Source organism: Schistocerca nitens, chromosome 8, assembly GCF_023898315.1.
Source record: "Schistocerca nitens isolate TAMUIC-IGC-003100 chromosome 8, iqSchNite1.1, whole genome shotgun sequence".
Classification (NCBI taxonomy): domain Eukaryota; kingdom Metazoa; phylum Arthropoda; class Insecta; order Orthoptera; family Acrididae; genus Schistocerca; species Schistocerca nitens.
In genome coordinates, this window is record NC_064621.1 from 57,610,382 (window position 1) to 57,637,967 (window position 27,586).

Genomic DNA, 27,586 nt, shown 5'->3' on the forward strand with positions numbered 1-27,586 from the left:
TCCAAGCATGTGTGTCAATTTGTACGTCTCTATCTACACTATTCCGTGATTTATTCAGTTTTCAAATTTATACTGACTTTTTGATCACCCGGTATTTGTCTATCATTCCACTGCTAACAGCGCGTGGGAAAACGAATACTGTAATCTTTCTGTATGAGGTCTGATTATTTTGATGGTCATTTCTCCCTATGTATGGGGCACCATCAAAATATTTTCACTTTCTGAGAAGAGGTTTCGTGAAAAGATCTCGTCCTAACGTAAACCCTTTGTCTTAACCATTGCCATCCCAGCTCGCGTATCACATTCGAGGTACTCTCTCCCCTCTTTAGCGATAATACAAAACGAGCTGCTCTTCTTTGGACTATTTCGATATCCTCCTCCTATCCTATCTGACAAGCATTGCAGTACTCTAGTAGAGGACGAAAAAGCGTAGTCTGGCAGTCTCTTTAGTACACTTGTTGCAAGTTCTAAGTGCTATGCCAATTAAATGTTGTCTTTGGTTTGCCTACCCCACAACATTATCTACGAGATCGTTCCATTTAAGTTGTTCGTAGTTTTAATTATTAGGTATTTAGTCAGATTGACAGGCTTTATGTTCGTATGATTTAAGATACAATTGAAATTTAACGCATTTGGTTTCGTACTCATGTAGATAACCTCACACTATTCCTTACTCAGAGACAACTGTTTTCACATCGTACATTGTATCTAAGTCATTTTGCAATGCTTTTTGATCTTCTAAAGAGTTTACTACACGGTAAATGACAGCATCATCTGCAAACAATCCAAGGGGGCTGCTCAGATTATCTCCTAAATCACTTATTTATACTAGGAACAGCAGATGGTATGTAGCACTTCGTTCAGGAACGCCGGATATAAGTTCTGTTTTACTCGATGATTTTCCGTCGATTACTGTGTATTGTGATTTTTCTGACAGTAAATCACGCATCCAATGCCACAGCTGAAGCCATACTCCATAGCTACACAATTTGATTACAAGCCTCTTGCGAAGAAAATTGTCAAAGGCAATCAGGAAATTTAGAAATATGGAATTTATTTCAGATCACCTGTCGATAGTACTATTATGTCGTGCGAATGAAGAGCTAGTTGTGGTTCAAAAGAACGATATTTTCAAAATCCGTGCTGCCTGAGTGTCAATAAATCGTTTTATTTTCTCTCATATTAATGCACAATGTTAGAATAAGGCATATGGTTCAACATGGACAGCTGCTATTATCTTTCTTGAGCGTTGGTGTCACCTGTGTAGCCTTCCAGTCTTTTGGTACAGATCTTTCGCCGAGTGAACGTTTGTATATGACTGCTGTATATGTGACTATTGTATCAGCATACTCTGAAAGGAACCTTATTGGTATGCCGTCTAGACCGGAAGATTTGTCTTTATTCCCTTAAGCTGCTTCGCTACACCAAGAATATCTGATTCTACATTACTCATGTTGGCAGTTATTCTCTATTCGGATTCTTGAATATTTATTCGTCTTCTTTGCTGAAGTAATTTCGGAAAATTGTGTTTAATAACTTCTCTTTACTGTCTTCGGTAACATTACCATTGGTATCGCACAGTGAAGGTATTGATTGTGTCTTGTCGCTGATGTAGTTTGCATACAACCGATACCTCCTTGCATTTTCTGTCAGATTTAGACGTAAAGTTTCACTGTGTACTCTATTAAAAGGATCTGGCATTGGAGTTCGCGCTAAGTTTAGAGCTTCAGTAATCCATCGCCGATCTTTTAAATTTGGCATGCTTGTTTCGTTTTTTCTCCAATATTTTTCTGATCCGTTTTGTGTAGCATGGAGGGTCAGTGGCAAATTTTTGTTAATTCATTTGCTGTAAATCTCTGAATTGACTCAGATACTATTTCTTCGAATTTAAGCCACATAGTTATTTGGGAAGGAATGGAGTCTGTGTCTTATGAGGACTGCTTATTTTAATACGTATATTTTGCCTTTATTTTTGATGTGTTTGGATTTTGTGGTGGTCTTGCTACAACCACATCATGGTCACTAATCTTATCCATCATGATGCTTCCTATTTGCTCAGGGTTATTTGTTGATAAGAGGTCAAGTATGTTTTCGCAACCATTTGTACTTCGAGTGGGCTGCTGAGCTAACTACTGAAAGTAATTTTCAGGTAAATCGTTTGGTACCATTTCTGATGATATTTTACACCTACTGCGTTTTCGCCCACAAATCGAAGGTAGACTGCAGTCGCCACTAACCATAATTGGATGGATGGGGTACTTGTTTGTTTTGAGACTAAAGTTCTCTTTGAACTGCTTAGTAAGTGAATCATCTGAGTCAGGGGTCAGTAAAAGGAACCAATTATTAATTTAATCTGGTTGTCAAGTATAGCTTCTACGCATACTAACCCACAGGAGCTAATTTAGCTACAAGGTAAACTGTTTCTACCACCAAGAAAGACGCAACCACCAACAAGGAGGTACCAGTTTCTCTGAATATTCTGACACACAAAAATACTATAACTCGTTGCTAGTCCTAAAGGCAAACTCTGCAGATCTTGTTCTCCATGCATGAACTGTGACTGGATGCTTATCGGAGAAATCAGTGCCTCCCTCAAAAACGCACAATCTTCTCGTAGTTTACTGTAGCATCATCGAACTGTCACTTTACAGTGACGGATCCCGACGACTCGCCTGCTCCCTGGTAATGGCTGCGTCTCTGACTGTACATGTCATTTGCTAACTCTCTCACTGTTTAACTCATGTGCTACTGCTGAGACTGCTTCCGACTGACATTTATGTTCTGGTTTTATAGCGTCGCGGAGGATTTTTCTTTGGTAGTGTTGCTTTCACCTGCTTCCATTGAAGGTCCTTTTACTGACAGAAATATTTCCAGAAACTCCTCGAACCAGCTGGAACATTCTAGAAGTGCCCCAGTTGGGCCAGCACTTCATTGTCTTGGTCTGAGTCAGCTGACTGTGGCTACCTACATGCTAGTTACAGATTGTTTTCGCCCCGGCAGTGACTGCAACTGTGGACCGTACCACTTTCGTATGGGGTGTGCTAACCGTTGCACTCAATTGCACTACTACCTGCTGACCACATGTAGCATGTCTCTATAACGCCGAGCGTGTGCCTTACTAGTTAATAAAGTTTCCATTCTTTTGACAGCGTCCATGGCACTTCTTACATCATTAACATTTGACCTCTTATATTACTAAATCTTGACAGCCATAACTTCCGAGATGACCAGTGAGACACATGTAGATTGCATGAAAGTCACACCAGCATCAGACATAACTGTGAAAGCTGTCGCAGTTGAACTCAAGCAGTTTCTCCAATCACTCAACGGAAGGTTAGAAACTGTAAAATTGTTTGACATAAATATCAGTCCTGCAAAGGACATCGTACCAACTGTCTCTGATATTACCTTACTGTACGGGAAAGATACACATTCATCACCATTACCTGTTCGAAATGGATTCATGGGACTGAGGAGACAAGGAGAGAAATATGAACGCTCCGAGGTTGTGTATATCCCAAATGCACGTGTAAGTCATTACTCTACAGTATATACATTCATCCTCATTACAATTGAATAATGCATGTAAATTAACCAAGAAACGTTTGTTTCGCTTTTTAATAGCTATTTTTTTGAAAGGCTAGTGATTTGGTTGCCTCCATTCCAGAGCTGAGCAACGCTGTTTGGAGGCTAGGATGTTTCCACCTCTTCATGTCATCCACGGGTGCCACCTTGGCCATGCTTACGCCAGTGATTTACGTATGCGCAGCGATGATTATGTTGGTTCGGGTGGACTGATAATTGACCTCTTGGGATTGAAAGGAGAAGAGTTGTTCGCGCTGGACACAATTATAGATTCTTCTTACCGATCGGAGGATCCAGCACTTCGAGCTGTGTGAGTTTAATTCACGAAACTGCGGAAGGAAATTGAACATAGAGGGCAGCTGCTGCGCTATAGATCCAATACTTTCTCATGTGTACTGCGATGAAAAATTTCATCACCGCTGGAGGTATGGGTGATTGGAACCTCCACCTCGACTCAGTCAGAAAAATGTTCCCCTACTTCCATGCAGTGGGCCATTTCAACTGCAACAAGAGTCGACGCTTGTACTACAAAGATATGGTCACCGAAAAGACGAAATGGATTCTCAAGAATATTAAAAGTTCACCGCTAAGAGCTACTTTACTGTTCGCAGAACAGATACGTTCTGGTCAGGAATCTGGTGATACATGACCATACAGCAGGTTCTTATATGAGCGATGGAGGGCTGTGGCAGGTTGACCCATGTTGGTGCTGTACTGCCTTGATGAATTGTTCCTACGTATCAACATTTATGGGCATCCAACACAATTTACACATAAATTTTGACAAATGACAGTTATAAGGAAAAAACCCGCAGTTTGCAGCTATTTTTATAATTTGAGAAATTTATTGAATTTTTGAACTACTGTTTTTCGGTGTTTATTGTTAAAAAATACCTTTTACCAGTGAAATGTGCAGGAAATTTCAAATTCAGATTCTACTCCACAGTGTAACCACAAACAATACCAAAACTTCACTAATTTCTGAGTACTTTCCAGGTAGAAAGTACCTGACTGCCGGACTGGATCGTGCAAAACAAGCTCCTCTTCTTTCAGCTTTTTTCATTTCCTGCGTCAGGCTCACAATATAAGAACCCTATTAAGCGCAGTGATACTCCAGAAGAGGACGAATAAGAGTAGTGAAGTCCGTCTCTTTAGTAAATTTGTTGCGTCTTGAAAGTTTTCTGCTAACAAAACCTAGTTTTTGGTTCACCCTTCCCACAACATTTCCTGTGCGATCGTTCCCATTTAAGTTGCTTCTAATTGTAGTCCCCACTCATTTAGTTGCGTCTACAGCAAGTATTCGTGTTTAATTATCGCATAATCCAAATTTAACCGATTGTTTTCGATAGCTGTTAACACGAATATTACGCAGAGCGGTGTGGTTTTTCGATTTGATTACATATATTTCACCACTATCTGCTAGATAAAACGAAATAGGCCTTTTTAATATTACAGCAATGCCTTAAAAATGGTTCAAATGGCTCCGAGCACTATGGTACTTAACATCTGAGGTCATCAGTCCACTAGACTTAGAACTACTTAAACCTAACTAACCTAAGGACATCACACTCATTCATGCACGAGGCAGGATTCGAACCTGTGACCGTAGCAGCAGCGCGGTTCCGGACTGAAGCGCTTGGAACCGCTCGGCCACAGCGGCCGACAGCAACACCTCATTTACGTAAATATCACAACAAAATATAATTCACGAAGCACCAATATCAAATGCCTATTAGGCCTATAACCAGCAAACAATTTTATGTTAGGAAACCGTTTCACATTTCATTCGTATGCTCCAGTATTACAAGCATGAGAGCGAAAAGTAGTAGTTGTACGAAATTTTTATATAAATTTGGAATAGTCAGATTCTTCCATATAATTTCTATAATGCCCCCGTTTCTTCTCCTTAATCGTCCCGACGAACAATCTCGTCGTCACTAATTCTGTAACTTTTCCTGCCATTGTTAAAACTTATTTTCCGCTTAACTTCACTAACCCTGCCAGAATCACTGGTTTAGTTGTACCGCATTTACTATTCAGTTAGGTGTTACTTCATGTTCGCACAACGCGTTTTCCTCGCTATTCCGAAAATAGAACTTTAGCGGTTGCTAACCGGGCACTGTACAGCTGGCCGTTAGTAGTCTAGCGATCTGGCAAAAATTTTCTTAGAAAATATGGTTTCTTTGGATACACTAAGAAGATGACGTGTAATCTTTCTCATGTTGTTCCTGTTAGTCGTTTATTTCCACTCTGGTAGTCTAAATCTATGGATTTCGATAGTAATTATAATAATGTTTATCATTCGTACACCCAGTCAACCATAAACAGCGACTGGCATTCACGCGCTCGGCTTATTCGGCTCATCTCGTATAGTCCGTCCCCTTTCCTCTGCAGGACGTTTTTCATTTCTTATGCGAGGAGGATTCCTCTGGCAGAACATCAAGCACACTACGCACGCATCCAAAAATCAGCTTACGATTTGTTCAGAAATCAATTTGTAATGTGTTCAAAAATTTTCAAAAACCAACAGGGATGTATTCCAAAATAATATGAATAAGTGACAAACCAATGCGTGCTGAATACTAGGCGCTTTATGAAACAAGTTTTTTTTTTCTTCAAGAATATGAATTTGGCGACCCCTCAAATTATCGCCCGCGGCGTACACCACGTTTCCCCCCCCCCCTCCTCCCCCCCCCCCCTCTCCAGATCCACCCAGCAGATTGCGTAAGCTCGTGACGTCTGGTAGAGGAGCAATAAAACTGCGATTTTGTTTATATCTAGGCACCTCTAGACAGCAGTGAGCACCACGTATATTATTAATCCATTCTAAAGTGATGCAGATAATATTTAGGTGTGTTAATTTTATGCAGTGTGTTTTGTACATCTGCAATGTAAATGTATTTTGGAATATATTAATCATCCAAGAATCTGTTAACTTATTTGTAACACGAGAGATCTTTGTGTTGATATTAACTTACGTAAACTTACTAATGATTCGCTAATATATACACTTGGCAAGACAGCCAAGCATTTCACAATATTATTACTTTGAAGTTGACTTTTGCCGCAATATAATACAGCTCTTATGAATATAAGGTACTGTGAAGCATCAGAACACATACAGCTTTCTGTGTGAAGGCAATACAGTGGGCAGTGGGTGTGAAATGTTTATTTCAGAAAGTACTGTTCTGCTTTTTAGGATGAAGATGTTATGACGTAATATGAAAGTATTATGTATCTTTCGGTGATGAAGACTGATTAGTGGAGACAATGCAGCATGAACTGAAATTGCAATGTACGTGTTGTTACGAAGTGGCACTGAGGGTATAGCTGTTAAATGACGTGGAATTATTAATCCATATTAAGTTCTCGAAAATCGTTAGACCACTCACCAAGATATTATCCCCAAAACGCCACGGGAATTGAGTAATTAGCCACCGAATGAAGGCTACATACATAAGGTTTAAACCTTACGTTATTCTGACTTCAAATTATGGAATGATGTGTGGTAAAATACAATAACGATTTATTGAGAACTGGCCTTTTCCCCGCGGTTTCACCCGAATCTGTACACGACATTGCGCACAAATCCTTCCCCTTCTCTTTTTCCATGTCTTCCTCCGTCGCTCTGTCCACCTCAGCCTTCCACATCTGTCTACCGCCTCGTCCCTTCTCTCTTTTGTCTCTTCATCTCCTCCCTCCTTCTATCTCCTCCTCTCCCTCTCTCTGTAGTCTCCTCACCCCTCTGTTTCCTTCTCCCCCCACTCACTGACCATCTCCCCCTCACTCTGTACATCTCTTCCTTCTCCTGCCTCTGTCCGTCTCCCCCTATCTCTGTCCGCACCCTCCTTTTCTCTTCTCTCTATCCGTTTCCTCCTGCCTCCGTTTCCTCAAGGCTGGTACTGCTCCATGACGCGTACACATCGAGGACTGGAAAGCAGTTCACATACACTCTGCACAATTTAGTAGTGTGTTTGGGATAATTGTCCGTCTGCAGAACAAACCCCATCTTCCTGGTCAGTATTCTGTCACATTCTTGCTTCTTGAATGTTCCATTAATTGTCACTAGACTAACGACTCTGTCACCCGCAAACCATCTCTGTACCACGACCGGTCCTCCATAAAGCTTCGCCGTTGGTGTCACCCAGTGACTCAACAAACGTTGTCCACGAAGTCGACGAACAAACATTCGACGACGGCTGCCAAATACTTCGAACTTAGATTCGTCCATGAATAACACTTTGGATCGCTGCTGCACCCTCTACGCCCACTGAATTCGCTCCACCTTGTTTTGTTTGCATAGTAAAGGATTTTTTTGTCGCTATTTACCCCCTTGTACCTTGTTCACGGAGATGGTGTTGCACTGTTGAGACAGAGACTCGAGCTGCCCTCATATTATTTGCTTTTTCGCATATATCAGGTGCAGTTTGAGTCCTTTGACGTTTACGCTGTACACACATGAACTGATCTTCCCTGTATGATGTTATTCAGGGTCTGCCAGATCGCGAAACACCTGCATTGGTGCCCGCTTCCATGAACAGCTGCAACTTTTTGTAAGGACTTGCCAACTTTTGTTTACATTGTCTTACTAGAATAGTTTTCCTGACGCAGAGCTATAATTGCAGCACTTCTTTTCAGTTCCGATCTCCTACCTCCGTCTCATAAGGAGTTAATATGGTGTGGCCCTGATCAGCAATACAAACGAATTGTTAGTTGTGCACATTGTACAGTAAACTAACGCGAAACGATTGCTACACAGACAGCATAAAGAATGACACCTATTAGAACGGAACCGTCTTGGGTAAAGGCATGTCAGTGTTGTTGTGGATACTCATGAACGCTCCTCTATGCGAACAGCCAGTCAAATATAAAACAGAGGCGGTTAGTCTTTACATTTTTATACTTGTTTTATCTGAATGGGGGTATGACAGAACGCTCGAAACGAAATTCCTGCTTTAATCACAAATCCATAATTGTGATAAGACAACGAAAATTTTTAACTGGTGTTGTACGTCATAGTGTGTATGACTGGTTTTGCAACACCAATCACAGCCCTTAATTGTGGATGTACAGTCTCTGATCAAGCTAGCCGTATATCCTCCTTGATATGTCAAATATTAAAAACAATCGCTTTACATTGTAAATAAACTTTGTGGCTAGTCTGCAAGTGCTTAATATCGACACGAGAGTGTTGCGAAACCCAAGTTCATATCTAATAGAAATTAACAGTTCCTGAAACATGACTTCATTGGAGAAAAGATGTTTCTCCAAAGTAAGTTGTGTACGAACTTTTATCTGTGTATCCATAATGACTCTCCCACTCGGATCTGGAGTTTTGGCTGTTGCGAAACTTTCTAGCATATTCAAAATGTCTGACAGACCGAGACTCGAACCTGTAACTTTTCCTTCTGTGGGCAATGCGTTACCGAGTGAGCTGTCCAGCAAGGAGCGATCTTCGCTCACTTGTGTCAGTACCTCTGTCCTGCCCACGTGCTAAGGGCATTGCCCGCGATAAATGAGGCCATATGAGAGATTCGTTCTGGAAACAATGCTCTAGGCTGTGGCTAGTGTTTCCTGCGTCATAGCCCTTCTTCCAGGAATGCTAGTCCAGCAACATTGCAGGAGAACTTATGTGAAGTTTGGAAACTAGGAGATGAATTACTGGCGGAAGGAAAGCAGTGAGGGTGGGCCTTGAGCATTGCATTGATAGATACTAGAAAAGAGCTTGAAGAAGTGAAGTTTCCGTATTCATATTCAACAGTGAGCTTTAATCAACCAGGAAGCTTCTGCCACTATGGCATTTCAGCTGGCAGCATCTAGCGCGAGGAAATGGACTCTAGTGCTTACAGCATCCGCCAGTTTCGAGGAAGGTATGCATCTCAAGTTACCGTGCAGCCTGTCAAACCAAACACCCACAGCCAAACATCAATAATAAATACTACATCGTTTCTCAGTTATGACAATCTGGTACAGTGGCTCTCATTGATTGGATTGAATTACTCTTTTATTTCGCATTTACCAGGATATTTCTATGAGTATGGCTCTGTAGCTGTTTTCAAGTGACTGAACAGATCACCCATAAATGCAAATGATCTACTTTGACGTCAAACTGTTCGTGAAGTCATACAGTGCTGAAAAAGTAGGGGTTGGGTACAACAGATGGTACCTTCCAAAACCCTTCTTTTCATAGACAAAAAGCACATCGCCATACTGCAGCAAGAAGACTTATCAACATCCCTGGAAAACGATGTTTACCAAATGGTTCAAAAATGGTTCAAATGGCTCTGAGCACTATGGGACTCAACTGCTGAGGTCATTAGTCCCCTAGAACTTAGAACTAGTTAAACCTAACCAACCTAAGGACATCACAAACATCCATGCCCGAAGCAGGATTCGAACCTGCGACCGTAGCGGTCTTGCGGTTCCAGACTGCAGCGCCTGTAACCGCACGGCCACTTCGGCCGGCTCGATGTTTACCGTTCCGTGACTCGTGTAGTTTGACAAACTGAGTTGCGACACCGCTTTGTTGCTATAGGTGGTCTAATACGTATATGTTCCTAATATTTTATTCAACTTTTATTATATTTTGAATAATAAGCGTGTATCGCATATAAATCGCTTTCCAACTGCTAAGGAACAGAGCCATTGGTGTACAGACGTTAACGTTTGGCACAGGAATCACAACATGAAGGGACTAACAGCAAGGAATGTGCCGTCCTCGGGCACTAGTTCACATTACGCATATGTTATTTTTGCTGGCTACGAAACTGTTGATGAGTCCTTAGGGGATCTTGTCCTGCTCCTCTCTCAAGGTGGTTTTCTGTTGTTTCACGGTTCGGGGAGGAGGTATTCTTTGATAAAGACACGTGCCAAAGCCTTCCTAGGGATGGTCTTATCGGGTTTAGGTCCAGGGACTAGCAGGTTAGTTGATGTGTACAATATACACCGAAGAGCCAAAGTAACTGATACACCTGTCTAATATCGTGTAGGGCCCCCCGAGCACGCACAAGTGCTACATAGGGCGTGGCATGGACTAATGACTGAACTAGTGCTGGAGGGAACTGACACCATGAATCCTGCAGGACTGTCCATAAACCCGTGATAGTACGAGGGGGTGGAGATCTCTTCTGAACAGCACGTTCCAAGGCATCCCAGATATGTTCAATAATTTTTATGTCTGGGGAGTTTAGTAGCCAGCGAAACTCAGAAGAGTGTTACTGAAGGCACTCTATAGCACTTCTGGACGTGTGGGATGTCGCACTGTCCTGCTGGAACTGACCAAGTTCGTCGGAATACACAGTGGACATGAATGTATGCAGGTGATCGGGCAGGATGCTTGCGTGTCACCTGTCACAGTCGTATCTAGACGTATCAGGGGTCCCATACCACTCCAACTGCACACGCCCAACACAGTTACAAGGCCTCAACCAGCTTGAACAGTCCGCTGCTGACATGCGGGATCCATGGTTTCATGAAATTCTCTCCATACCCGTACACGTCCATCCGCTCGATACAATCTGAAACGAGACTCGTCCGACCAGGTAACATGTTTCCAGCCATCAACCGTCGGTGTTGACCGGCCCAGGCGAGGCGTAAAGCTTTGCATCGTGCAGTCATGAAGGGTACACGAGGTGGCCTTCGGCTCTGGAAGCCCATGTTGATGACGCTTCGTTGGATGGTTGGCATATAGACACTTGTTCATGGCCGAGCACTGAAATCTGCAGAAATTTACGGAAGGGTTGCACTTCTGTCGCGTTGAACGGTTCTTTTCGATTCTCGTATTTCTTGGAGGATCTTTTTACGGCCGCAGCGATGTCGGAGATTTGATGTGTTACCGTATTCCTGACATTCAAGGTAAATTCTTTAAATGTTCCTGCAGGAAAATCCTCACTTCATCGCTACCTCGGAGATGCTGTGCCCATCGCTCGTGGGCCGACTATAGCACCACGTTCAAACTCAGTTAAATCTTGATAACCTGCCGTTGTAGCAGCAGTGACCGATCTAACAACTGCGCCAGACGTTTGTTGTGTTAGGTGGTTCAAAATGGTTCAAATGGCTCTGAGAACTATGGGACTCAACTTCTGAGGTCATTAGTCCCCTAGAACTTAGAACTAGTTAAACCTAACTAACCTAAGGACATCACAAACATCCATACCCGAGGCAGGATTCGAACCTGCGACCGTAGCGTGTGTTAGGTGGGCGTTGACGACAGCAGTGCCGTATTCTGCCTGTTTACATATCTCTGTATTTGAGTCAGCCAGAGTGGCCGAGCGGTTCTAGGCGCTACAGTCTGGCACCGCGTAACCGCTACGGTCGCAGGTTCGAACCGTGCCTCGGTCATGGATGTGTGTGATGCCCTTAGGTTAGTTAGGTTTAAGTAGTTCTAAGTTCTATGGGACTGATGACCTCAGAAGTTAAGTCCCATAGTGCTCATAGCCTTTGAACCATTTCCTGTATTTGGATACGCATGCCTATATCAGTTTCTTTCGCGCTTCAGAGTATTCACTTTCGTCTTCGACACTCAGCTGTCCCATGTCGGGACGACTGTCCGGAACCGGAAGCTGTCAAATGATGTCTTACAGACATGGTGCGTACCAAATGGAATGTCGCGATAATCGGTCCCCAATAACCTCCGTCGAAAACCATACTGCATGAGCCGTCGAATGCAAACATAGCGTTCGTGCACAGGCTTCGCCGCATTTTACGCATTACACCTTCTACACATCTTTTTAGTATCAATGCGGTGTTCCGTAGCAACTGTGTGTTTTTCCATAGTAACTGGCAGTTGTTCCTTAGCAACTATCAGTTATTCCTAGCAACTGTCAAGCAGGGTAACTGTCTCCTCCCTCGGCAAATTACAACTAGCTACCAGCGCTACTGACAGCCATGTGGTGGACCCGGGTTCGATTCCCGGTATCGGGAATTCCTTTGGTAGGACGATTGGAACGGGATGTACTAAGCGTTTTGATGCCAGTTGAGCAGCTATTTGGCCGAGTATTAGCACCTCCACGTCACAAAGAGTGACAACGACGGTGAGAGCGGTGTACTGAGCTCACTCCCCTCCGTACCACATCCAATGACGCTATTGGGCGAGGATGACACGGCGGTCGGTCGGAGCCCAGCCGCCCTTCACCCCAACCACACCCCAGGCCTGCGGATGGAGTTTACATTTACGTACCTTGTGTGATTACAAAAACAGTCTTTGTTTTTTCATATGTACCGCACATGAAGAACAAAGAGCCGTGGTGGCGAGTGTCTTGCCACCACCCTCAGTTCGTCGAAGGCCGTATCCCTCCGGGGAAGCCCTTGTGTACTGTTCGTGTACTCGATGGAGGTATTATAAGACGAGCTGCCATGATATCACAAACTTGAGGCCTACGTCCACCAACATAAGTGCTCCGAACATTAGCTTCTGTAGGAGGCTTTTTGATCAAAAATTCCTGTTTACCTCATTTACGCGTGAACTAATCATGCTGATTATAGTCTTAAGTGTCAAGGAGTCATATTTCGTTCACAAGTCGACTCATTCAAACGATACTTTCTTGTATATAAAGTCTAAGCTAGAGAAAGGAATGGGATGAGAATTAATATATGTGATGTACATGTAGAAGCAAATAAATGATAATAATTTCAGAAAAATTGGATGATTTACTGAAGAGAAAGACAGCTCCATAATTAAGCAAGTGAATAACATGTTTACGATGACGACAGTGTTTACGAGTGTGGCTGTAGTGCACTGTTGTGGTTTGCTCTAGCTGTCGCAGTGTCCGCATGTAGCGCTTGCTGCTATTGTTATTCTGCATTCGTCTCCGCACGCAGACCAACTGTAGTACACCGTGTTACCAGATGTCTGTGATAGTGTAGTGCTGTAGGAACTGTGACCATGGTATATTCGAACTCTGAAAAGGCGGAGATGATACTCATCTATGGCGAGTGTCGACGAAATGCAGCTGAAGCCTGCAGGGTGTATGCAGAACGGTACCCGGACAGAGAGCATCCAACGTGCCGCACATTGAAAAACATCTACCGCCAACTGTATGCAACAGGTATGGTCGGAGCACGCAAACGGGTCCGTAACAGGCCCGTCACAGGAGAGCGGGTGCAGTTAGTGTGTTAGCTGCTGTTGCCATGAACCCACACATGAGTACACGGGACATTGCGAAAGCCGGTGAATTAAGTAGTGTCATGCGCATACTGCATCGTCACCGCTTTCACCCGTTTCATGTGTCGCTACATCAGGAATTACATGGTGATGACTTTAATCATCGAGTGCAATTCTGTCAATGGGCATTAACAGAGAATGCGTTACAGTTCTACCTGTTTACCGATGAAGCGGGTTTCACAAACCACGGGGCAGTGAATCTACGGAACATGCATTACTGGTCCGTGGACAATCCTCGCTGGCTCAGACAGGTAGAGCGACAGTGACCGTGGACTGTAAATGTATGGTGCGGAATCATTGGCGACCACCTGATTGGTCCTCACTTCATTGCAGGGGCCCAAACAGCTGCAACATACATCGCGTTTCTACAGAATGATCTGCCAACGTTGCTCGAAAATGTTCCACTGGAAACGCGTCGACGTATGTGGTATCAGCATGATGGTGCACCTGCGCATTCCGCAATTAACACTAGGCAGACCCCTGACAGGATGTTCGACGGGCGTTTCATAGGACGTGGAGGTCGCATAAATTGGCCAGCCCCTTCTCCTGATCTTACACCTCGGGACTTCTTTCTGTGGGGTACGTTAAAGGAGAATGTGTACCGTGATGTGCCTACAACCCCAAAGGATACGAAACAACGTATTGTGGCAGCCTGCGGCGGCATTACACCAGATGTACTGCGGCGTGTACGACATTCATTACGCCAGAGATTGCAATTGTGTGCAGCAAATGATGGCCACCACATTGAACATCTATTGGCCTGACATCGGGACACATTCTATTCCACTCCTTAATTGAAACCGGAAACCACGTGTGTACGTGTACTTCACCCCTCATGGTAATGTACAAGTGCGTCAGTGAAAAAGACCAATAAAAAGGTGTTAGCATGTGGACGTAATGTGCTGTTCCAGTCTCTTCTGTACCTAAGGTCCACCACCGTTCCCTTTGGATCTCTACGTAATTCGGTGCTCTCCGATACACACGATCGAACAGCGGAGGAGTGGTACTCAAGCGACAACTTCAGGTTACAATATCTCCGGATGTAATTAACATTTTACAATGCAACAAACGGCACTGATTACGTATTGGTTTATATGTTCAGATGTGCTAACAAAACTAACGTGCTTCCATTTAAAAAAACGTAGGTTTGTGTTAAAAAACATACTTCCGTGCATTTTTGTATGGTTTGTATTAAACAATTACACTAGCCCCTCTCGGTCTGTGGAATCGGTTCGTCAGTATTTGACGTGGTTTACGAAATATATCCAGCGGTAACGTTAGGTGACTCACCGTGTATATATATATATATGATAAATTGATAAATACGTATATAATATGTTTCCGTTTTGAATTGTTTTTGAAGGTTCATTTTAAAATTTTTTGTGCTCAATACAATTTAAAGAAAATTAGAATATGCAACATTCACTGTTTTCTCGGTACCTTGTGGTAAGAGTATGAAATGGTTTCCTGAGCTACCCGTATGTGAAAAGAAAGTGTACAATTTATCCCGCGAAAGACGTTCTGAACATAAATGAATTCTAGCGTGTTTGAATACCTTAGCTTGAACCTTATTTATTGCTATTGCAAACGAAACCTTAGCTGAAAATTAAAGTCGCTTAAAATGTATAGGTAAATAGGTGGGGCTCATTGGTATATTGGGTAAGAGAGGAACCTCTCCATATGCTAGACCTGAGAGGACAGTAGCTTTACTGATATTATTTCACATATTTTAATGTCTGAACAGGTACCGTTAAATAGGTTCGGACGAGTCTGATTAAATAGTAGTAATCTAAAATTTACCCGATAAATCATAAGTACAACTGTCCCAATATACATGTTTTCTGTTACAACTGACTGTAGGAAATAAAACTTAGCTGCACATTGTTGTGCAGTTTCTGCTTAAAAAATTTATGAAGAAACAATATATAACGTGTATATAAATTAGTTAATCAAAGATAACCTTTAATTGTGAAAAATGTAAATAACATAAAGAAATGTTTGATGCAGCACTGAATGGAGTATTTTTCCAAGCTTTATTTACAGATGTTTAATGTAGCCCCTCTTTGTAACACAAAAAATGTCCCATACGTAACAGTTTCCCGCAATATCCTATGAATGTATGGTGGCAACTGCTTGTGTTATCCGCTGTCACAGCTCGTTGACAAACACGGAAGTACACTGGGGTAAAATCAGGTGGTTTTGGAGGCTAGGATATCGTCGCACCATGTCCAGTGTAAGTCAGCAGATCCCTACAGAGATAACGTGACAATTTCACGATGGTAATGTGGTGGCGCGCAATCTTGCTGGAATATAAATCTGCTCCCATATCTTGCTGTAATTGAGGCATTAGATAATGTACAAGCATGTCTAGGAACATTACGCCAATTAAAGTCCACTCGGGAAAAAAGTAAGGGTCGTAGATCTTGTTACGGCTTACAGAGTGTGGTGTGCGTACTGTAAGACCTTCGGTACACACACCATCAGATTATTTGACTTGTCGCTCTAGCGAAGTAGGCGAGTGTGAGCAATATGTCTCGTGGTCTTATCGTGGCGTGTTTATCTTCTGCCGTTAGGTCAGACGATAGAAATGCCACTTGCACGCTTAGAGTAGCAGATTGACGGTGACCAACTTTAAACAGAACTTGATTAATTTTCACACACATTTATTACAATAATGAAAAGCGTTGACATTATGTATCTGGATTTTGGATGCTGTTTACAATTGACAATCTGAAGTTCCTTTGGTCTTGGTACGTTAATCTTATTCTCACATATCTCTGATACTTGACAAACTGTCTATACATTTATCTACATGGCTATGTACAGGAATATGAATATCTTATTACGCGCAGCCTGAAACTTGACTAATGCAGACTGGTACAGACTGGTGCAGACAAATGCAGACTGACTAATCGGATGTCTGTACACTCGTTATAATACCTCGCGTGTTCAGGTATCACTGCGCGAGTGTGATCCGCGAGGAGAAAAGGTTCTACGTTAGCAGCAATCTCATTGGCTGCGTTACATATTAATACGCGGATCGGCGGAAGCAGAATTTGATCCGTCTCTAAGGCAGCGCCATCTCGTAGTGCGGAGACGGACGAGCGCTGCGCCTGCGCTGTTGTGCTTAGCGGGGCGCGCTCTAGTGGGAAAGTTGTGTACGCGCTGCCTGCGCGGAACTATGTACAAAAAACAGAGCATAAAACATTTACCTTACGTGTTCGATAACGTGACGTCGTTTCCGTTCACCCCATATTCTGAACTTTATGCGGGTTCAGTTTACTGTAGGTATGGAAGGTGGATTCGTCAATGAACACAATTTTATTAAAAAAATCATCTTTAGTCTACATCTTATTAATATTTCTACACAAAACTCAGCTCATTTTTCTTTTCCATTTTCTCTTAAGGCTTGCAATATTTCCAGCATGTAGAGTTTTGAAGACAGACGTTTCCGTAATACATTAAACACTGGCATACTCAATTCTAAGCTGGCATGTCTTGTTGGTTTATCCAGACTACGAAGTAGGACGGACGAACTTGTTAAGCAGGCGCGTCAGAGATTGTTTGGCCAATCCTGACCGAGAGTCCTATGTGACAGACAGCCAGTTTCGATGAAACGATAGCAACTAATAACAGTTTGCGTTTGAGTTGCTGACTTGCGATACTTAGTCCTGAGTTGTTTCTCAACTGCAGCAGGGGAGTGGAATTGGTGAAACCATAGACAACTCTGCCCACGGTCTGTACCGATGTGCGATTCCGTGATAAGTATTATAACAACTGATTCGATCAGAGATTGTCGGGAATAAAACTTGAAAATATACAGCATTCCGTGCTGTACCAAATATTTCTGTAAGTTATTTGCCCTTTTCACAATGAAAAGTTACTTCTGGATAACTAATTTATAGACACTCGTATATGGCAGAAGCAATTTCTCTAATGCTTTAAATGCCCTACTGTCTTAGTTAAAACTGGCTGCAAAAAAGGAAACGAAGTCACACATTTACACAGCACAGGATAGCATTTTCTTTCTTGCAATCGGTTTTTTTTTATAAAAGGAAACCTGTTTATTCCCTTTTTACAAATTTTATTCTCTATGAATGTTTATCGTTAGAGTATCACGTAAAAATTTGAGATAAACTGGTCAAGAACAATGTAAGATGTTTGCAAGTGACGTGCCCGCTTTATGTGTTAGCATAGATTATGCGGTTGTTACTGTTGCTCGTTTATAATGTAGTATGGGCTGAAACTGTAAGGATTGTTACTTCTGTTGTTCTTGGTTGGTGTCCTCTCGAGAGTCACAGCGGCTGAATCGGATATTACTTTTCTTAGAATAAGTTTGTTATTTATTCTTGTGTAACGCTAATTTTTCTTAAAAATATTTCTTGGTGAAATACTGTTGATTTGTTAGTAATTGCCAATTGCTTACATTGATGTCATTGTGTTTGTGTTCCAATATATGTGGTGTTACATAAATTCCGGCTCAACTTCCACTCCATCAAAAACCTGCGCTACAAATTCAAAACATTTTTTTGTTTCAATTGCCTCCTGTGTGTGTGTCCTTTCCGGTATCATGTACTGTCTCTATAAGAAAGTCAATATTTCATCCATAATAGATGGAAAAGAGCCACCGTGGTACAACAACCGAGTTAGAAAACTGTTACGGAAGCAAAGGGAACTTCACAACAAACATAAACATAGCTAAAGCCTTGCAGGCAAACAAAACTTACACGAAGCTAAAGGCAGTGTGAGGAGGGCTGTGCGAGAGGCGTTGGCAGAAAATCCTAAGAAATTTTGGTCTTACGTCAAAGCGGTAGGTGGATCAAAACAAAATGTCCAGACACTGTGTGACCAAAATGGTACTGAAACGGAGGATGACAGACTAAAGGCCGAAATACTAAATGTCTTTTTCCAAAGCTGTTTCACAGAAGAAGACTGCACTGTAGTTCCTTCTCTAGATTGTCGCACAGATGACAAAATGGTAGATATCTAAATAGATTACAGAGGGATAGAAAAACAATTAAATTCGCTCGAAATAGGAAAGTGCGCTGGACCTGATGGGATACCAGCTCGATTTTACACAGAGTACGCGAAGGAACTTACCCCCCTTCTTGCAGCGGTGTGCCGTAGGTCTCTAGAAGAGCGTAGCGTTCCAAAAGATTGGAAAAGGGCACAGGTCATCCCCGTTTTCAAGAAGGGACGTTGAACAGATGTGCAGAACTATAGACCTATATCTCTAACGTGGATCAGTTGTAGAATTTTGGAACACGTATTATGTTCGAATATAATGACTTTTCTGGAAACTAGAAATCTACTCTGTAGGAATCAGCATGGGTTTAGAAAAAGACGATCGTGTGAAATCCAGCTCGCGCTATTCGTCCCCGAGACTCAGAGGGCTATAGACACGGGTTCCCAGGTAGATGTCGTGTTTCTTGCTTCCGCAAGGCGTTTGATACAGTTCCCCACAGTCGTTTAATGAACAAAGTAAGAGCATATGGACAGTAAGACCAATTGTGTGATTGGATTGAAGTGTTACTAGATAACAGAACGCAGCATGTCATTCTCAATGGAGAGAAGTCTTCCGAAGTAAGAGTGATTTCTGGTGTACCGCAGGGAAATGTCGTAGGACCGTAGCTATTCACAGTATATATAAATGACGTGCATAACATCGGAAGTTCACTGAGGCTTTTTGCGGATGATGCTGTAGTATATCGAGAAGTTGTAACAATGGGAAATTGTACTGAAATGGAGGAGGATCTGCAACGAATTGATGCATGGTGCAGGGAATGGCAATTGAATCTCAATGTAGGCAAGTATAAAGTGCTGCGAATACATAGAAATAAAGATCCTTTATCATTTAGCTACAATATGGCAGGTCAGCAACTGGAAGCAGTTAATTCCATAAATTATCTGGAAGTAGATATTAGAAGTGATTTAAAATAGAATGACCATATAAAATTAATCGTCGGTAAAGCAGATGCCAGACAGATTCATTGGAAGAATCCTAAGAAAATGCAGTCCGAAAACAAAGGAAGTTGGTTACAGTACACTTGCTCGCCCATTGCTTGAATATTGCTCACCATTGTGGGATCCGTACCAGATAAGGTTGATAGAAGAGATAGAGAAGATCCAACGGAGAGCAGCGCGCTTCGTTACAGGATCATTTATTAATCGCGAAAGCGTTACGGAAATGATAGATAAACTCCAGTGGAAGACTCTGCAAGAGAGACGCTCAGTATCTAGGTATGGGCTTTTGCTGAAGTTTCAAGAACAAACCTTCACCGAGGAGTCAAGCTGTATATTGCTCCCTCATATGTATATCTCGCGAAGAGACCATGAGGATAAAAAAGATAGAGCCCACACAGAGGCACACCTACAATTTTTCTTTCCACGAACAATACGAGACTGGAATAGAAGGGAGAACCGATAGAGGTACTCAAGGTACTCTCCACCACACACCGTCAGGTGGCTTGCGGAGAATGGATGTAGGTACAATGGTTTTTTGCAATTCATGCGTCATCAGCGTTTCTAGATATTCCGGTAGCGCACGGCTGTACCATACATATCTCAATCTCATGTGCAGCTTCCATAGAATTTCTGTTCTTGCTGTTTTGTCTAAAATGGAACTGAAAACATTTTTTGTTTCATTTTTCTTAACTGTATATTACCTGTAATACTACTCGAGATTTTAAAATACCGTGCTGCCACCTTGTTGCGCTTTCTTCACCTGTGAATCTGGACACTTGACATCGGTCAGTCTGTTTATGACCAGCTGACTGCGGATGTCATCAGACGGCATGGCTGTATACCATGTGTCTCTGAATGCACAGCAAGAGTACTTGTCAGTACTTACTGCATACTGATGTTACAACCACGAGTTCAGAGGTATACCTTTAAAGTAGACTAATACATATATAACTTTTACACTACTATTTTGTCATTTTTGGCATATATAGACTTATTTTACGATGTTTCTACGTCGATTTGTATGTCATTTTTATCACAGCTGACGTATATACTTTACAGTTGACTTTCCCTTGCATTGTTAACAGACGATTTACAAAAGTGTCCTCTTGTCTTAGATACGACATTCAGTATTATGGTGTGTACTGTTAAAAATGTTTGTGAATATCTTTTGCCAGTACTGTTGATAATGAATGCAATTCCTGTCTTGTAACTAGCATTTCAATAGCTTTCAGCTCTGTAGACGGCCGAAAATGTTCGAAAGTAGTTAATTATTTTCCTATACACGATCTTGGCTAATAAAAATTTGACAAAAAATCAACATTCATTGAGATAAGGATAGGTATTTATAAAAGAAAGAACTCGCTGCTAATATAGCAATGGTGGTATTCTCAGACATAATGAATGGACAACTATCAAAATCCATTGATCTAGGAATCATATTTCTACAAAAATGTCAATTCACTGATACCTCTAACTCCGAGAGACTTATACAGTAATCCGATATCACTAACTTACTCTCTGGGTCACAGTCACTTTTCAGCTACCACCTGTCCCCTTTGTACAACTTTGACACTTCGTGATACTTTAATTAAAACCTGATATGTTGTCGTGTAATGTCAACTCCTTAGCTTGTACAGACACCTTAAGCTGATTTTCTTCTGTCAAGCTCACTGTATCTCGAGGAACATGGAGCGACGTCGTATTCAATGACTCGTCCCACATCTACAGTATCTCCTCACCTTACTACTTCAAGTCAGTATCGCATGATGCAAATACAGGAAGCACTTAGTATCTAATTCTGTTGCGAGATTTGATCCACACTCTTCTTGGGCAGTGCTATATCACTGTCCACACTACGTGAGTAATCTGAGTATTATTTACAAACTGTTGCCTGGTGATCGTGTTACTACGCTTTTATAACTTCTGTGTTAACTAATGATTATTCAGCTTTCCATAACACATTTTAACTATTCATAGCACTCACTCTACATCGTACAGACACATCATACGCACTGCTACAGAGTAATGAATTTCTGTTTGATAAGTTTACAAAAAGTTATACTTGTATTTGCCTATTATTTACATTGATCTTAATTTTTTCGGTACTCATGACTCTGGTCACGTTATCCACATATTTCCTTTTCACTTTCTGGCATAATGCCCTTTCTTGTGGCACACCTATTCGTTCTACTTCGAGTGATCTGGTGCATGGGGCTGCGTGGCATGTAAATTACATTGCCTACACACTACAGGTGTCTTTGGTTCATCCCTGGGGCCCCTCCCATGTACCATAACTGAATCTAACGGTTCTGGCCGTAGACTGATGGGAGCAGACGATGGGAACAGAACAGACACAAGGAGACAAGGATCCTTTGAGTGGTTTCCCTTGTATTTGCTGCTACTTACATTTTGTGCTTCTCTTCACTTTGATCTACCATTAGTCTCCATCAGCACTCTGTCCCCATGAACACTATCTACTCGTGCCACCAAGAACAATGGTGTTGGGGAGAAAGGAATGGATAAGTTGATCTCTGCTGGGGGTGGTAGATGTGTAGACGGTGAAGGCAGCCAAATTCTTTATTGTCGTCTGTAAAGAAATGCAGTGTGGTTTGCCTGCGATAAGCAGGCGTTGGACCCTGCGCCCAGGAGCTTCGGTGTTGTCACACTGTGTTTCTCAAATAGACAGCCCCCTAGTGAGCAGCCTTGGCTACCAGCGCATTCTAAGCAGCCAGTTGTTGCTGAGTCAGGATGACACACCATCCCAACAGAGCACAGCACAGCCGGCCAGAGCGAAGCAGACGGGTGGCCAACTGGGACAGGGCAGTGACTTCTGGATGACAAACTCTGGACCCCCAGCAGCGGCGAATTGAGGATACAATCTACAATCTACACCTCGGACCATGGGATGGCAACACGACACACATCTAGCAGACTCATGGAGGAGGCCACAGACTGAAGGCGAACTGAGGCGTAGGTCGTCGTTGGTTCACAGTCCAGTTGCGTCAATGATGGTTTCCACAGGGTGGGCGTTAGTATATAGCCTAACCATGCCGACGACCAGCTCTACTCAGCTTGCCTGAGGGTATATATGTGTATATGACCAATAGGGCGCTTGTAAACGAAAGAAAACAAGTGCTGCCGCGTATTTCTGTGCCGTTTAAGCTTCTTGACGGCACCGTACGGGCCCATACCGCTGAAGGGTATCTGCCGGTGAAGGAGCTGATTGTGGATCGGTGCTCGAGATGAAGGTGTCTATAAAAATGAGGCATCTGTTGCCATACAAGTTGGGAAGACTGTATCTGGATATACATGAAGAAAAACCTTTGATGTTTAAATGAACTGAGATGCCGGATCTACCCATTTATGATAGCTGAATAAATATTAAATAAAGAACTTGGTCATATTTAGCTGTTGCACCAGAGATAACAGTAGGACGTAAAATGGAAATATGCGAGGGAACACGTGAGCATGTGCTCTCTTAAAAATATCGCATTTATTCAAGAAAAGCTGAACAAACTAATAAGCTAAAAAACTAATAAACGGGTGATGGTTGCTGTTCTTCATAACACCATCGGCTGAGCTACAAAATTACATTTACAACTGCATCGGAGACCTTAGCACCATCTGATTATTAGTTATGGAAGGGTCAGAGCATATACAGTTACAATAGATATTCAGGACAAATATGACAAAGAAAAGTTTCACCAGCATGCACGTGGTTGGAAAACGGTCGTTCCGTTGGCTTGAGTGCACGAAACAAGTGAACAAAAATTTATCGATAACGATAAGCTGTTATTAGTTGCACCATGGAAGAAATTCTGAAACCAGTTTGGAATCAGTAACTGTGACATGTAACGATTCTCACAATCCGAGAACACGTGGTCTCCATAAACAAAAGTTCTCCATAAAGTGAGTGGTAATATTCAGAATAGCTGATCAAATTGGACAGGACACATTACTGTGAGTCACGGTCTGCGAACTTAAGGCTCTCAGGTCTGAACTAAACACGTGCTGAGACAACAAAGATATGTGGAAACTAGATTCCGAACGTAAATCGACGTCAGTTATACTATACTCTTGAGATCACGAACGAAGTAAATCAGACCGCACTGAGAAGAGACATCACGAGTCGCCATATCTGAAAAGAGGTAAAGCAGAATAATTGCTTGCTTGCGTGATCAAGTGCAAATGGCTATAATGTTTCGAAATTAACCAGAAAAATTCCGTATGCCGCTCAACTAGCGATGAGCGATGAGATCAAGACGTTAATTTTGATTGAACCTGAAGTCTATAAAAATAAGACAATGAATTAACTTTGAATAGGAACACTGACTCTTAGCTGATGTCGCCCGTCTCGTGTCTTCCGGAACACTGCCGAGCGAACTCGTTTGGAACCCACGCTTTCCGTTCCCTATTGTGTGGTGCCAACCGTACAAGAGCTTCTGCCACAGTAGCAGACTACTTTTACTCCCGCAGATCTAGATTCTGAAATTTATCTTGTGCACTCTCATTCATGCTTTTCATTCGGCACGTGAGAGGAGGAAAGGATGTATATACTGACATGTGGCACATATATCTATTGAATATGTGTGTGAGGCTCCGATAATTACCAAAAATCTTAGTAAAATGTCAAGTGAAATAATGTACTTTGTGGCCACTGTAGGCACACTCAGCTGGTAAGTCTTTTATTAATGTAGTTTATAGTTATAAAAGTCAAAGTGCATGAAAGGGAAGTGGTGGTTGGGAAGGGAGTGAGAAAGGGTTGCAGCTTATGCCCAATGTTATTCAATCTCTATACTGAGCAAGCAGTGAAGAAAACAAAAGAAAAATTCGGAGTAGGAATTAAAATCGATGGAGAAGAAATAAAAACTTTGAGGTTCGCCGATGACATTGTAATTCTGTCAGAGACAGCAAAGGACCTGGAAGAGCAGCTGAACGGAATGGACAGTGTCTTGAAAGGAGGATATAAGATGAACATCAACAAAAGCAATACGAGGATAATGAATGGAATGTAGTCGAATTAAATCGGGTGATGCGGGAATTAGATTAGGAAATGAGACACTTAAAGTAGTAAATGAGTTTTTCTATTTGGGGATCAAAGTAACTGATGATGGTCGAAGTAGAGAGGATCTAAAATGTAGACTGGCAATGGCAAAGAAAGCGTTTCTGAAGAAGAGAAATTTGTTAACATCGAGTATAGATTTAAGTGTCAGGAAGTCGTTTCTGAAAGTATTTGTATTGATTGTAGCCATGTATGGAAGTGAAACGTGGACTATAAATAGTTTGGACAAGAAGAGAATAGAAGCTTTCGAAATATGGTGCTACAGAAAATTAGATGGTTAAATCACATAACTAATGAGGAGGTATTGAATAGAATTGGGGAGAAGAGAAATTTGTGGCACAACTTGACTAGAAGAAGGGACCGGTTGGTAGGATACATTCTGAGGCATCAAGGGATCACTAGTTTAGTATTGGAGAGCAACGTGGAGGGCAAAAATCGTAAGGGGAGACCAAGAGATGAATACACTAGATTCAGAAGTATGTAGGTTGCATTAGGTACTGGGAGATGAAGATGCTTGCACAGGATAGAGTAGCATGGAGAGTTGCATCAAACCAGTCTCTGGACTGAAGACCACAACAAAAACAATAGTTTTCGCCAAGAATTGAGGTGCCACAGGTGGGTACATTAAGTTCAAAATGATGAAGAGGCTCATGTGGAGACCCTTCATCACACTCGCACCCCGGAGAAAATGGAATGCATGGAGTGGATTTGCCACGCTCGAACACCGCCAAGCATCCTTTAACCATGCCGCCGATGCAGAATTTTAAGAATGTTTGCAGAAAAAGAACATAGACGGTGAAACGTCCCCTTACAAAAATTAATGAATTACTGTGCTGATAAACCTCTTACGTTATTTGATTTTTAAACTGCTGAGCAGAACTGAACGTAGTCAGACATTTCTTTCTTTACTTATTCTAATCAACACTAAACTGACACAATATTTTTAGCGCAACGCAATCTGACTTTCAATAATCCCTACAAAAGAATGGCACAGACTAACAATAACCTATACCTTTCATGAATCACTTACCTCACAAAAATCTTGGTTACTCGAACTAGTGCAATACAGCGAGTGCCAATACTGCCAGCTAAATCAAAGATTCTAACTACTGAAAGCACTAACTACTGATAGGCATAGTTAGAAAATGAAAGATTTTGATAGAGGAGAGACAATGTATTTATCTTAATAGTGTTCAAAAGTTATAAGATGTATATCAGTTCATGACATCCAGTCTTACAAATTTCGTTTTTTCTGACGGTCACACGTCCAGATCGTCCGCTCTCAAAACTCTGCCATCTCTCTTCCCACATCCACCACTGCTGGCGGTTCACTTCCAACTACGCCACGCTACAATAGCAAATATTCCAACAATGCAAACCAGCCACAGACTGCACACAGCACAGTCAGTGATTTTCTTACAGAGCACTACGTGGCGTTACCAACATAAAAACCTGAACAGCCTACTTACGACGGTAGTATATATGATCAAAATTGAAAGAAAAACAGAACAAAGAAAAGAAGAATAGGCAAATAAGCTAGTAGACAAACGAACAAACAAGCAACCGTCATTTGTAACTTAAGGCTATCAGTTTACAAGCTAAGTGTTTGTTGCTGCGACACAGGTCTCAATGTTTAAATGAACCTTGCTTTAAAACTGAAAACTGAGTGTGATTGACAAGACAATCACAGCAATCACAATGCCGCGTTTCAGGGCGAAAGACAGCGCCGTCTGCGCTGGTCTTCCTTGCGCGACGTCGCCTTGCGAACTCAGAGCTGGTCTCGCAAACGAGGCTTGAGATAGACTCATACCAACGGTTATCCGCTCTTTCGTCGGCAGAAGACAGATAGAACAAATAAGCAAAAGCTATACTACACTAACCTATTGAGTAACGATAAAAACGTTATACTACATTGTCCTATGAACGCTTCAATTTCGGCACTAAAATAACTGTAGTCTAATTACCGTGAAGTACTGTAGAGTAAGACAGTCAGTACCTCTGAACCGTGATTATATTCTTAAGAATTTATTTTATTTACTAGCGATTCATCCAGAACATTAACACATTTAATCACACTATGCAAGCATGGAAGTAGTTGTCAGAGAGTAACTGATGAAATCATAACCAAATTCCTTTTAACAAATGCGAATTTGTTAAACTTTAATAGTGCCTGAAAGCATTTTTTAAAGGAAACAGATTTAAAAGTATAATCAGAAACCACCCTCTAAATATCAAAGTTACAATTTATTCAGAGGCAGAAAGAAACAAGTTTTGGTTGTATGAGCATTCGGGCAGAGAACCTTGCCGCTCCCTTTTGACATGGCCGTAGTTACGACCGCTCACAACAGCCTCTGAAAGACTACACTGAAGCAAATCTGCAACAATTTACACAGGCACACAAACTATGCACCCCCGTAGGAGGGATGGAAATGGTACAAAACACTAACAATTAAAATATTAATCTTGACACCGAAGGTGTAACTTGATTTTAACTTCTAAGGAAAGTCTTATGGTAAAAGGGTGGCAACTTTATATACTGAAATGATCATTTAAATAGAAGGCCAAGAAATGCAATCCTATATAAAATTCTACAAGGTTGGCCAAACAATAGTTAAGATGCTCTACAGTACACAGATACCGCCTCTCAAGGTCATAGGCAATAATATCAAAGTTTCCAAAGACCAAAACTTATTTAAGGTATTAGGCCATTACACTCCAAGAAATAAATTTGTTAACACACCAAATACGACAAACATGACAGAGGCAGCTACTAACGTATGGTGGATTGATAGGGAGATTATCGAACAACCCGA